The sequence below is a fragment of the Pongo pygmaeus genome, chromosome 9 (genome assembly GCF_028885625.2).
Source record: "Pongo pygmaeus isolate AG05252 chromosome 9, NHGRI_mPonPyg2-v2.0_pri, whole genome shotgun sequence".
Classification (NCBI taxonomy): Eukaryota; Metazoa; Chordata; class Mammalia; order Primates; family Hominidae; genus Pongo; species Pongo pygmaeus.
In genome coordinates, this window is record NC_072382.2 from 109,658,943 (window position 1) to 109,672,989 (window position 14,047).

The following is a 14,047-nucleotide window of genomic DNA, read 5'->3' on the forward strand; positions in this document are numbered from 1 at the left end:
GGCAATAGGAATTTTTTACCTCCATCATAACTTTACGGTACCACATAACAATATAAGCATTGTTATGTGGCACATAACTGTATGTCTATTTCGATTATACATTTGAGGACTGAGGAAATGACCACTGGATGAGTCTCTGGATGCGGTGAACCCACTGTGAGCCGTAAGCTGTCCCTAAGCAGGGGATCATTTATTACCTGATCCCTGTATGCCCCTATTCTAACAGTGGACCCGTGATGACACTTCAGGTCTCTGAATGTCATCAGAGTCAACTTGGACCTTGTGTCCAATGGTCCTTGTGCATAGTTACCCAAGTAAATGGCTATAGTTCTCTTTGGAAAAGGATGGAGGCAAACATTACTATAATATGTACACTTGCTGAGGTTTTGCAGGGTCTTTCCTTCTGGAGACCTAACCTCTTCTTCTTCTTCTTTTTTTGAAACGGAGTCTCACTCTGTCGCCCAGGCTGGAGTGCAGTGGCGCCATTCGGCTCACTGCAAGCTCCACCTCCTGGCTTCACACCATTCTCCTGCCTCAGCCTCCCGAATAACTGGGACTACAGGCACCCACCACCACACCTGGCTAATTTTTTGTATTTTTAGTAGAGACAGGGTTTCACCGTGTTAGTCAGCATGGTCTCGATCTCCTGATCTCGTGATCCGCCCTCCTCGGCCTCCCAAAGTGCTGGGATTACAGGTGTGAGCCACCATGTCTGACCCTGGAGACCCAATCTCTTCTAAAGTCAGTAGACTCTGGATCTGAAAACTGGCTCAGTTCCAAAAACTGGGCAAGGGATTATGACTTTTTATTGGGGTGACTGTTCTCAACCTCCTGATCATACATCCTTGATTTCTTTTGATCATATAGATTGATTATACCAGTTTGGTGGCCCATCTATTTCATTTTTAAAATTATATTTATTTATGTATTTATTTTTGAGACAGAGCCTCACTCTGTCACCCAGGCTGGAGTGCACTGGCGTGATCTCGGTTCACTGCAAACTCCACATCCCAGTTTCAAGCGATTCTCCTGCCTCAGCCTCCTGAGTACCTGGGATTATAGGTGCAGGCCACCATGCCTGGCTAATTGTTGTCTTTTTAGTAGAGGCAGGGTTTCACCATTTTAGCCAGGCTGGTCTCAAACTCCTGACGTCAGGTGATCCACCCAGCTCAGCCTCCCAAAGTGCTGGGATTACAGGTATGAGCCACCACACCCGGCCTTGGTGGCTCATCTATTTTTATAACACAGACATGTATTAGTTAGGGTTCTCTAGAAAAATAGAACCAATAGGATGTTTACATACAAAGAAAGAGATTTATTGTAAGGAATTAGCTCACACAATTATAGAGACTAGCAAGTCCAAAATCTGAAGGGTGGGCTGGCAAGCTGGAGACCCAGATGAGCTTATGCTGCAGTTCAAGCCTAAAGCCTATCTGCCGTAGAGCCAGGAAGAGCTGATGTTGCAAATTAAGTCCAAAGGCTGTCTGCTGGAGAATTCCCTCTGTCTCAGGAGAGGCTGGTTTCTCTCTCCTATTCAGGTTTTGAATTGGTTGGATGAAGACCACCCACATTGTCATGAGTAAGCTGCTTTACTCAAATTCCATTGATTTAAATGTTAATCTCATCTAAAAACACCCTCACAGAAACACTGGGCAGTAATAATATTTGTGGGTACTCCTTGGCCTAGCCAAGTTGACACATAAAATTAGCCATCGCAAACACCACATTCTGTAACTATCTCCACAAATCTCTGCAAATAAGACCCCCCCCCGCTGACTGCCCCTTTGACCTTGACATACTTTATGATCATTGTGTCTGTATGGTTTCTAAGGATGAAGTGTCGCCAAGTAGACTCTGTTTTAGAGTCGTATCATTGCCAATCCTATCAGGGAGCTTAGTTCTCTAAGGACCTCTTCTAACATCAGCCCTATCCTCTGGAGGAGAGCCACAGTTGACCTTCTTAGTGAGTGACACAGATGCCCCTCTTACCAGGACATTCCTTATTGCCCCGGTAAATGATGTATCTCTGGGTCCTTCTGTGGTACAGAATCATCTAAAGGATTTTTCTACTTTTCTAGAATATCCATTTCAGCATGCCCACTTCTCAGAGCCATTGAACCCTTTCTTCTACTACCTGTCATGTCCCTTAGTCCAGGGTGCCCAATCCCTGGGCCGTGGACTGGTACTGGTCCATGGCCTGTTAGGAACCAGGCTGCACAGGAGGAGGTGAGTGGACGAGTGAGAATTGCTGCCTGAGCTCTGCCTTCTGTCAGATCAGCAGTGGCATTAGATTCTCATAAAAGCACGAACCCTATTGTGAACTGTGCATGCCAGGGATCTAGGTTGTGCACTTCCTATAAGAATCTAACTAATGCTTGATGGTCTGAGGGGGAACAGTTTCATCCCAAAACCATCTCCCCTCTCCACCATCCACGGAAAAATTGCCTTCCACAAAACTGGTCTCTGGTGCCAAAAAGGCTGGGGGCCGTTGCCTTAGTCCATAGCAAGCGTTTAAAAAAAAAAAAAAAGTCCAGGCACAGTAGCTCACGCCTGTCATCCCAGCACTTTGTGAGGCCAAGGTCGGGGGATCACTTGAGGTCAGGAGTTTGAGATCAGCCTGACCAACATGGTGAAACCATGTCTCTACTAAAAATACAAATAAAATTAGCCAGGTGTGGTGACACACAACTGTAATCCCAGCTACTCAGGAGGCTGAGGCAGGAGAATCACTTGAACCCAGGAAGCAGAGGTTGCGGTGAGCCGACATCGTGCCATTGCACTCCAGCCTGGGTGATAAGAGCAAAACTCCATCTAAAAAAAAAAAAAAAGAAAAACCCACCTGTCACAACAATTCTGGCATCTGGCATCTAACTTTAGTTAGTGTGGACATCATCTTTTCTATGTTTCTAGAAGGCATCAACAGGGAAAGTTGGCACTACCTCCTCAGGTTCTTGCCAATACATTAAATCCAATATCCTATGAGAGAGCTCCAAAATCAATAAAATTTTCCTCACTCAATCTTATATTCTGGCCTGCTGATCAAGCATCCTTCAGAGACCAATAGCATGCACAATACCCCAGCACATATTGACAGTCTTATAGCTCTTTTTGGAATACAGTCTCTTTCATCCCTTATCAAGCCGAACACATTCTTAACTGGGTTATACAGGCCCACCTCAGAGATATTGCAGGTTCAGTTGCAGATTGTTGCAATAAAGTGGGTCACAACATTTTTTTGTTTTGTTTTTTTGAGACGAAGTCTCTCTCTGTTGCCCAGGCTGGAATGCAATGGCACAGTCTCGGCTCACTGCAACCTCTGCTTCCCGCGTTCAAGCAATTCTCCTGTCTCAGCCCCCAGAGTAGTTGGGACTACTGGCTAATTTTTGTACTTTTAGTAGAGATGGAGTTTCACCATGTTGGCCAGGCTGGTCTGGAACTCCTGACCTCAAGTGATCCATCTGCCTTGGCCTCCCAAAGTGCTGGGATTATAGGCGTGAGCCACCGCACCTGGCCTTTTTTTCTTTTTTTTGTTTTTTGTTTTTGTGTTTGAGACAGGGTCTCGAGCTATTACCCAGGCTGGAGTGCAGTGGTGCTAGTCTCGGCTCACTGCAGCCTCAACCTCTTAGGCTCAAGCGATCCTCCCACCTCAGCCTACCAAGTAGCTGGGACTACAAGCATGTGCCACCAAGCCTGGCTAATTTTTGTATTTTTTGTAGAGGTAAAGTTTCATCAAATTACCCAGGCTAGTCTCAAACTCCTGGCTCAAGTGATCTGCCCACCTTGGCCTCCCAAAGTGCTAGGATTATAGCGTGAGCCACTGAATCCAGCCTTTTTTTTGTTTTGTTTTCCAATCCTGCGCCTTCTGTGACAGAATTTTTTGTTTGTTTCCCACTGTATATATAAAAGTTATGTTCTTACTATACTGTAGTCTATTAAGTGTGCAATAGCACTATGTTTGAAAAAATAATGTACATACCTTAATCTAAAATACTTTATTGTGAAAAAAGTGCTAATGAACCTAACCCTTCAGCAAATCTAGTCTTTTTGCTGGTGGAGGGTCTTGCCTGGAAGCTGATGGAAGGTGATTGTTGAAGGTTGGGGTGGCTGTGGCAATTTCTTAAAATAAGACAATGGTGAAGTTTGCTGCATCAATTGACTCTTCCTTTCATGAAAGATTTCTCTGAGGCATGCCATGTTGTTTGATAGCATTTTATCCACCGTAGAACTTCTTTCAAAATCAGAGTCAATCCTCTCAAACCCTGCTGTTGCTTTGTTAACTAAGTTTATATGATATTCTAAATCCTTCATTGTCATTTCAACAATGAAGGATTCAGCATCTTCACCAGGAGTAGATTCCATCTCAAGAAATCACTTTTCTCTGCTCATCCATAAGAAGCAACTCCTCATGCATTCAAGTTTGATTATGAGATTGCAGCAATTCAGTCCCATCTTCAGGCTCCACTTCTAATTGTAGTTCTCTTGTTTTTTCCATCCCATCTGCAGTTACTTCCTTCACTGAAGGCTTGAACACCTCAAAGTCATCCATGAGGGCTGGAATCAACTTCCTTCAAACTCCTGTTAATGTTGCTATTTTGACCTCCTGCCATGAATCACAAATGTCCTTAATGGCATCTAGACTGGTGAATCCTTTCCAGAAGGTTTTTGATTTATTCTGCCAAGATCTGTCAGAGGAATTGCCATCTATGGCAGTTACAGCTTTAGGAAATGTATTCCTTAAATAATAAGACTTGAAAGTCAAAATGACTCCTTGATCCATGGGCTGCAGAATGGATGTGAGCTAGCAGGCATGAAAACAACATTCATCTCTGTTCATCTCTGTCAGAGCCCTAGAAGCATTTTTGATGAACTGTAGCATTTTGAAAGAAATCTTTTTTTCTGAGCAGTGGGTCTCAACAATGGGCTTAAAATAGTAAACAATGCCACAAACAGATGTGCTTTGTCTATGCTTTATTGTTCAATTTCTGGAGCACAGGCAGAGTAGATTTAACATAATCCTTTTCTTTTTTTTTCTTTTTTTTTTTTTTTTGAGATGGAGTCTTGCTCTGTCACCCAGGCTGGAGTGCAGTGATGCGATCTCGGCTCACTGCAACCTCGCCAAAGTGCTGGGATTATAGGCATAAGCCATTGCACCCAGCCAATTTAACATAATTCTTAAGGGCCCTTGGATTTTCCGAATGGTAAATAAGTACTGACTTCAACTTAAAATCACCAGCAGCATTAGCTTCTAACAGGAAAGTCAGCCTGTCCTTTGAAGCTTTGAAGCCAGGCATTGATCTCTCTCTAGCTATGAAAGTTCTAAATGGCAACTTCTTCCAAAAGAAGGCTGTTTTGTCTACATTGAAAGTTGTTTATCGCAGTCACCTTCATCAGTCATCTTAGCTAGATCTTCTAGATAACTTGCTGCAGCTTCTACATAAGCACTTGCTACTTCACCCTGCACTTTTATGTTACAGAGACAGCTTCTTTCCTTACATCTCATGATCCCAACTATGCTAGCTTCCAACTTTTTTTTTTGCAGCTTCCTCTCAGCCTTCATAAAATCGAAGAGCGTTAGGGCCTTGCTCTGGATCAGGCTTTGGCTTAAGGGAACGTTGTGGTTGCTTGGATCTTGTATCCAGACCTCTAAAACTTCCTCCATATCAGCAATAAGGCTGTTTGGCTTTCTTATCACACAGAAACGGTGTGGCCTTGGGTAACGTGGCTCTCTGCCACTGAGGCAATCCCTGAGGAAACTGCTAGCTGAATGTTGCCTGTCAACAGCACTGCCAGAATCTGGGGCAATAAGTCTTTCGCAGAGCGATGATCAGAGTAGGGTATCTCAGTGTCCATCTTAGAAGATTATGAATTAGAAAGGCTTAAGGGATATATCAACCACCTGCATTGTGTTGATCATACGTTCCTGATTCAACCATAGAAAAGATTTATGTGGCTGAGCATGGTGGCTCACGCCTGTAATCCCAGCACTTTGGAAGACCAAGGTGGGAACATTGCTTGAGTCCAGGAGTTGAGCCTGGGCAACATAGTGAGACCCCATCTCCACAAAAAATACAAAAATTAGCTGGGAGTGGTGGAATGTGCCTGTAGTCCTAGCTACTAGGGAGGCTGAGGCAAGTGGATCACTTGAGCCTAGGAAATTAGGGCTGCAGTGAGCTATGATCACACCACTGCACTCCAGCCTGGGCAACCGAGCAAGACCCTGTCTCCAAAAAAAAAAAGGAATGATGTGATAGTCAGGGAAATTGGAATACTAAATAATGATATTAAAACATTATTGTTAGTTTTTCGGTGTGATAATGATATTATTTTTCTAAAGAGCTCTTATCCTTTAGAAATACATACTAAAATGTTTATGAATGAAATGATACGCTATAGATTACAAGTGGGTTGGAGTACACATGAAATAAGAGTGACTATGAGTGGCTGGTATGTGTAGAAGACAAACAATGGCCCCCTAAAGATGACCACATCCTAATTTCCAGAATTTGTGAACATGTTACCTTACATAGCAAAAGAGACTTTGCAGATGTTGTGATCAAGTTAAGGATCTTGGGATGGGGAGTTTAACCTTTTCCAGATGGCCGCAATATAATCACAAGGGTCCTTATAAGAGGAAGGCACAAAGGTTAAAGTTAAAAAAAAAAAAAAAAAGACCACGTGTAAATGGAAGTAGAGGGGAGCAGAGTCAAAGACAGAAGATGCTACACTGCTGGCTTTGAAGGTGGAGAAAGGAGCCACCAGCCAAGGAATTTGGGCAGCTTCTAGAGGCTGGACAAGGCAAGGAACACATTTTTCCTGAAACCTTTAGAAGGAGGTTTCAGCAGTCCTGCTGACACCTTGACTTTAGCCTTCTGACTTCCAGAACTATAAGAGAATAAGCTTGTATTGTTTTAAGTCACTAAATTTATTATTTATTTATTTATTTTGGAAACAGGGTCTCGCTCTGTCACTCAGGCTGGAGTGCAGAGGAGTGATCTCGGCTCACAGCAACCTCCGCCTCCTGGGCTCCAGCGATCCTCTGGCCTCAGCCCCCCAAGTAGCTGGGACCACAGGCACCCGCCAACATGCTTGGCTAATTTTTTTGTATTTTTTGTGTAGATGGGGTTTCACCACATTGCCCAGGCTGGTCTCAAGTGATCCTCCTGCCTCAGCCTCCCAAAGTGCTGGGATTACAGGCATGAGCCATCAAGCCCGGCCTTCTTCAACATTTTTTTAAGCCCATATCTTAGTATGTTCTTCCACATTTTATCTCCCTAATACATTTTCAATTTTCTTGTCAAGTTTCTGTTAAAAAAATGATTGAAATATTTTATTGAAATTTTATTGAATATGCAGATTAATTTGGCAGAATTAATTTCATATTAGAGGTGAATGTAACAGGCTGTTCCTGCTAGTCTAAGTTGATTGTGTATACCTAGTGGGAAGATTCAGGCTATCGTCCCTTCTAAGTTTCAGGAATTGAAGGGAGGTCTGTGGTTCTCCAGCCACCCCACCTATGACAGAATGCACAAGTTCTATTCAAAAAGAAGAGAGGGAAAAATGACCAGCTGGGGCCTGGCGTGGTTGCTCACTCCTGTAATCTCAGCACTTTGGGAAGCCAAGGTGGTGGATAACTTGAGTCCAGGAATTTGAGACAAGCCTGGGTCACGCAGTGAAACCCCATCTCTACAAAAAAAGCAAAAAATTAGCCAGGCTGCTCAGGAAGGCTGAGGTGGGAGGAACGATTGAGCCCAGGAAGCTGAGGTTGCAGTGAGCTGTGATCCCCCCAACTGCACTCTGGCCTGGGCAACAAAGCTAGACCCTCTCTCAAAAAAAAAAAAAAAAAAACCACTTGACCTTTCAAGATGCAATCTACAATACAGCTTTACTACCACAATGTAAATATTTTAAGCCCTGTTTGTTCCCTTATGCATATTCTCAATTGGCTCATAATTAGCATTTCTAATTATATTTTCTGAAATCACCAATATATTTTAGATAGCTGACTAAATTATGGAGCTCAGTGGAGCAGAAGAACATAAGCGGAATTGATCCTGAGCATTTTGAAGCATGCCTTGGAGACTAACAAAATAAAACAAAATTTAAAAGTGATGGGAGAAGTGAAGGCTAGTAAAAGGAGCAGCAAAATTTAGGTATTAATGTTGATGTGGGCCAGGAGCAGTGGCTCACGCCTATAATCCCAGCAGTTTAGGAGGCCGAGGTAGGTGGATCACTTGAGGTCGGGAGTTCGAGACCAGCCAGGCCAACGTGGTGGAACGCTGTCTCTACTAAAATTACAAAAATTAGCTTGGCGTGGTGGTGCACACCTGTAATCCCAGCTACTAGGGAGGCTGAGGCAGGAGAATCGCTTGAACCCTGGAGGCAGAGGTTGACGTTAGCCAAGATCACACCATTGCATTCCAGCCTGGGCAACAGACCAAGACTCTATCTCAAAAAAAAAAAAAAAAAAAAAAAGTTGATGTGACCTCATTGCCTAGACTTGTGAAGTCTTGCAGTATTTTAATTTTATAAGTAGTAAGTAGTTTACTAAGCAAAAGTATAGCACAATGCATCCTTTATACTATAACTATTAGATTGCTTTGGCACAGCAAAAATACTCTGACAATTTACTTCAGATATGAATCAATTAACAAATTGAATTTCATGTAAAAAGTAAATCTGTAAATTATATTACTAAAATCTTATTTTCAAATGGTTCATTTTTATCTTGCTAATCGTCTGAACTGAGCATATTTAAAAATAAGTTATGTCAGGCCCAGTGGCTCTCGCCTGGAATCCCAGCACTTTGGGAGTCTGAGGCAGGCGGATCACGAGGTCAGGAGTTCGAGACCAGCCTGACCAACATGGTGAAACCCCATCTCTACTAAAAATACAAAAATTAGCTGGACGTGGTGGTGTGCCTGTAATCCCAGTTACTCAGAAGGCTGAGGCAGGAGAATCGCTTGAACCCAGGAGGCAGAGGTTGCAGTGAGCCAAGATTGCGCCATTGCAATCCAGCCTGGGTGACAGAGTGAGACTCCATCTCAAAATAAATAAATAAATAAATAAATAAAATAAAAATAAAGTTAGATAAGGCTTTTAAGTAATAGTAGCATAAATAAAAAGTATTATTATAAAATTTAAAAATAAAATTCTAGTTAGATGAAGTCTCCCAAATGATAGCATTAATAAAAAGTGTCATAATTCTCCAATGGCTGCTCATTTTTGTTTCTTCTACTTAGTGCCACTTAGACAAGATAAATTGTTTGTCTTTTCTGGTATTTAAAAAGTGAACAGTCATGGATAATGAAACAAGTGTCAGAAGTGTTGGTGTGTGTGTGTTGTGTACGCGTGTTTCTTTGAGGGTCTGTCTGAAATTCTCCTTAAGCCAAGGCAACCTCATCTCAAGTAGATCTTGCCACTGTAGTTAACTGATATTCCACTGGGGGTAGCTGTTGAAATAGAGTTTTGAACACTCCCCATCCCAGCTGCTGCAAACCCGACAGTGGCCACTGAGGGGGCACCAAAGTGGGAGGTTAAGGAGCCTGGAGTTGAAAACCTCAGACTTGCATTCTTTCCAAGGAGAGTTTCCAGCGGCTGGAAAATCTATTTACTGACAGACGAAAGGAGAGGGGTGGGCTTGACTTAGTCACTGGAGCAAACAGGTCTAGAGGATAAGCAAACACGTCCAGTAAAAACATCAGAAAACCTAGAACCATCTCAGGTTAACCACCTGCCCCACGTGAAGAGTCAGGGTACATTGTGGGAGCGAGTCCACAGTTGTAGACCGGGCACAGAGGGACCAGGGTCGGTGGCAGCCACAGGAAAGGTGAAGTGAATGTTTAGAAGAGAAGGGTCCACCTCACAGTACAAGAGAAGCATGCCCTGAGCATTTTGGTCTCTGTTTTCTTTGATTTTATTCTCTGAAACCATCCTTCCGGCAGGAAAAGCCTTGGATCACAATTTGGAAGACCTGCATCTAGTCCCAGTTACATCCATCAATAACACTAGCTAATACAGTGGAAGATAACCCGGCCCTAAGCAAATCCACAGGGTGCAAGTTGGTCAGCCCATCGGGTTGGTTAAAATATCCATTTGTGGCTGGCTGTGGTGACTCCTGCCTATAATCCCAGCACTTTGGGAGGCTGAGGCGGGCAGACCACCTGAGGTCAGGGGTTTGAAACCAGCCTGGCCAACGTGGCAAAACCCCATCTATGCTAAAAATATAAAATTAGCTGGGCATGGTGGCACATGCCTGTAATCCCAGGTACTTGGGAGGCTGAGGCTGGAGAATCGCTTGAACCCAGGAGTGGGAGGTTGCGGTGAGCCGAGATCGCGCCATTGCACTCCAGCCTGGGTAATAAGAGCAAAACTCCGTCTCAAAAAAAAAAAAAAAAAAATCCATTTGTTCCAAAAACCATATACCTAAGCACTGTTTTTTTCAAGAATTGATAACTGGTGGTGCATAAGAATGCGGTTTTGCAATATTTAAAATTTTTAGACAGTTTTGTTATTTTTCAGTATTTGGGGTTGTTATATAAATAGAATAGTGTAAGCCCCATATTATTTTATTTTTATTTTTATTTTGAGACAGGTTCTTGCTATGTCACCCAGGCTGGAGTGCAGTGGCACAATCTTGGCTTACTGCATCCTCGACCTAATGGGCTTAAGTGATCCTCCCACCTCAGCCTCCTCAGTAGCTGAGACTACACCATGCACCACCACGCCTGGCTAATTTTTGTGTTTTCTGTGGAGATGGGGTTTCACCATGTTGCCCAGGCTGGTCTTGAATTCCTGAACTCAAGCGATCCTCCCTTCTTGGCCTTCTAATGTGTTGGAATCATAGGCATAAGCCACCATGCCCAGCCAAGCCCCATATTATTTAATTCATCCTTGAATTAAGTAATATATCATTATTTATAGAAAATATTTATAGCAAATATAATTGAGGCATAAGCTTTAGGCACTGGTTAACGATTGGTTAACAAATGAAGAATCTTGAAAGGGTAAGTGACTATACAAGAGTTAGAGAAGAATAGCTTCAAATTAGTCATTAAAATTTGTTCCCCAGAATTCTCAGTACCCCAGATAAACCCATGCTCTCCCTGGGTTCCCTGCCTCTTCCTGTAAGGATTAGGAGCATTCCCAAAAATCCTGTGGACTTGGGGTAAAAGTGTCCCTCCCCAGCTTCTGCACTTTCAACTATAGCAAAGAAGTCCATTTACTTTTTTATTCTAAGTGAAACTTGGTTCCCTCCTGAAGTCACTGCTTTTTCTGCATCTCTCTCACAAGACGGCTGATGTACCACTGGGCCTACAGTTCATGCATGGGTCCTCTTTGCTCCCACTGCCACTTCCAGATCATCCTCCCTAAAAACACTCAGCTCTGAGTCTTCTGTCAGTCAGCTACTCATGCATTAACGCTCCTTTTCAGTCACGTAATGACTTCCCAGGTCATATGCCCTCATTCTTTAATGAATTTAGATCTTGACTCCAATATCGTTCTCTCCAGCATTATTCCTGTGGTCATTCTTAGTGATTTCAACATCTATATAAAAGATTATTAGTTACTCGGGAGGGTGAGGCAAGATAATTGCTTGAACCTGGGAGGCGGAGGCTGCAGTGAGCCGAGATTGCGCCTCTGCATTCCACTCTGGGCGACAGAGCAAGACTCTGTCTCAAACAAAAAAAAAAAAAAAGAGAGATTATTAGTACCCTGGTGTTTTAGTAAGGTTTCTCCCGAAAGCAAGTCTGAAACAAGGACCTGGGATACAAGTGATTTCTTTGAGAGATAACCCAAGAAGCAGGAATGAGAAAGTAGGGAGAGTAAGATAAAGAAGGAAGAAAAGTGTGCCATCAAGGTCACCACCATGAACAAAGGGGACTCAAGTCCACTGAGATCTCTGGGAAGCATCCTGAGTGCCCCATAAAATTGTCCACCAATGGAACAGAGGTTGGGACACATACCCAGTGACTGCTAACTCTCCTGGTTGGCAGTTGTCCCTGAAAGCATTGTCTTCCTTGTGCTTTGCTGCACTTGTCTGTGGACCTAGCAGGTTCCTGGACCTTCAGAGAAGACCTTGAGGTGAAAGCAGAAAGGAGAGATGCTCTTTTCATGTGGGAAGGTATCGGGGACATCTGAGCTCACATAGAACGTTCATAGCCGCTGATGAAATCAGAAATAGGTCAAGAGGACGTGACTGAACACCGAAAGTGTCTGGTATGCCTGGCTTCTCCATTCCTTAACCTCCACTTTTCTAATGATTCTGCTCTCCTGTTCTCCAGCTCAACTACTCTCTCTCTCTCTCTTTTTTTCTTTTAGACAGAGTCTCACTCTATTTCCCAGTTAGTGGGCAATGGTGTGATATCAGCTCACTGCAACCTCCACCTCCTGGTTTCAAGTGATTCTCATGCCTCAACCTCCTGAGTAGCTGGGATTACAGGTGTGTGCCACCATGCCCAGCTAATTTTTGTATTTTTAGTAGAGACGGGGTTTCACCATGATGGCCAGGCTGGTTTCCAACTCCTGGCCTCAAGTGATCCACCCTCCTTGGCCTCCCAAAGTGCTGGGATTACAGGCGTGAGCCACCGCGCCCAGCCAACTACTCTCAATCTTGATCAGAGTGTAGCCTTTGTCACTACCCATAATGCTCCCAATAACAACCTAAGCTCAATTTCATTCTCCAACTGTCACCTCCTATCTTCAGCCTAGTACCTCTTGAATTTGACTCCGGCAATCCTTAGATTCCAATGTGAATGGACGGTACTTTGACCCTACTGTCTTTTCACTGTTCTTTGCCTCCTAATTCAGCTTAATTCCAAGTGTCAATCATCATACTCCCTTGTAGGTAGGCTCAATGCCCTCCATCATTCTCTCTCACAAAACCCCAACTTTGGTTACATCCAATTCTATGCCTGCACCCGAGTGGCTGACTATGTCTTTTGAATCAAACAGGTCCTGCCACATAGGAGCTGTGAGACCTTAGTTAGGCACATTACTTAACTCTGGTGAATGTTAATTTCCTTAGCTATGCTGAGAGACCTCAATTAAAATTTGGGATAACTAGTCTCAATCTGGCACTTAGGGATGCCCAGGAATCATTATATATTTCTCTTTCCTCTTCCACCATCGTAGATAACAATTTCCCATCTTCTCCTTTTCTCCTTTCTTCTTAAACCTCACAGCATCCTCACTATCAGCTCATGACCTGGCTTCCAACTTCAATTAGAGAAGAGAAGCAATCGGAAGAGAATCTTCACTTCCAAGAGCCTATCTACCATCTTGTGTCTATCCTACTAGTAGGTGTGACTGTCCATGATGCTCGCCAAGGTGCACCTCTCCCCATATGTGCCCTAAGTGCCATCCTCTTTCCTTATCAGGAACATGGTTCTAGCACATTTTCTCCTTTCTATCCTTTCCATCATCATTTTTCCCCTTCTAAATGATGGATCATTCACATCAGCTACCTGACTCTTCCTCTTCTCAGGTGTGAAGTTTAAAAGATACTTAAGGCCGGGCGCAGTGGCTCACGCCTGTAATCTCAGCACTTTGGGAGGCCAAGGCGGGTGGATCACCTGAGGTCAGGAGTTCGAGACCAGTCTGACCAACATGAAGAAACCCTGTCTCTACTAAAAATACATTAGCCAGGCATGGTGGCACATGCCTGTAACCCAGAAGGCAGAGGTTGTGGTGAGCCAAGATCGCACCACTGCACTCCAGCCTGGGCAACAAGAGTGAAACTCTGTCTCAAAAGAAACAAACAAAAAAAGATACTTAAGGTCTCCACAAGGAGGAATTAAATTCCTATGTCAAATGTATTCATCTATGTAAAGTGCATAGAACTGTGCCTGACATATGGTAAGCATTATATGTATTAGGTCTTATTATTAATACATTTACTGAGTGCTTACACGTGCAATACATTTTTTTCTTTTTCTTTTTCTTTCTTCTTTTTTTTTTTTTTTTTTGAGATGAAGTCCCACCCTCTCACCCAGGCTGGAGTGCAGTGGTGCAATCTTGGCCCACTGCAACCTTCAACTCCCGGGTTCAA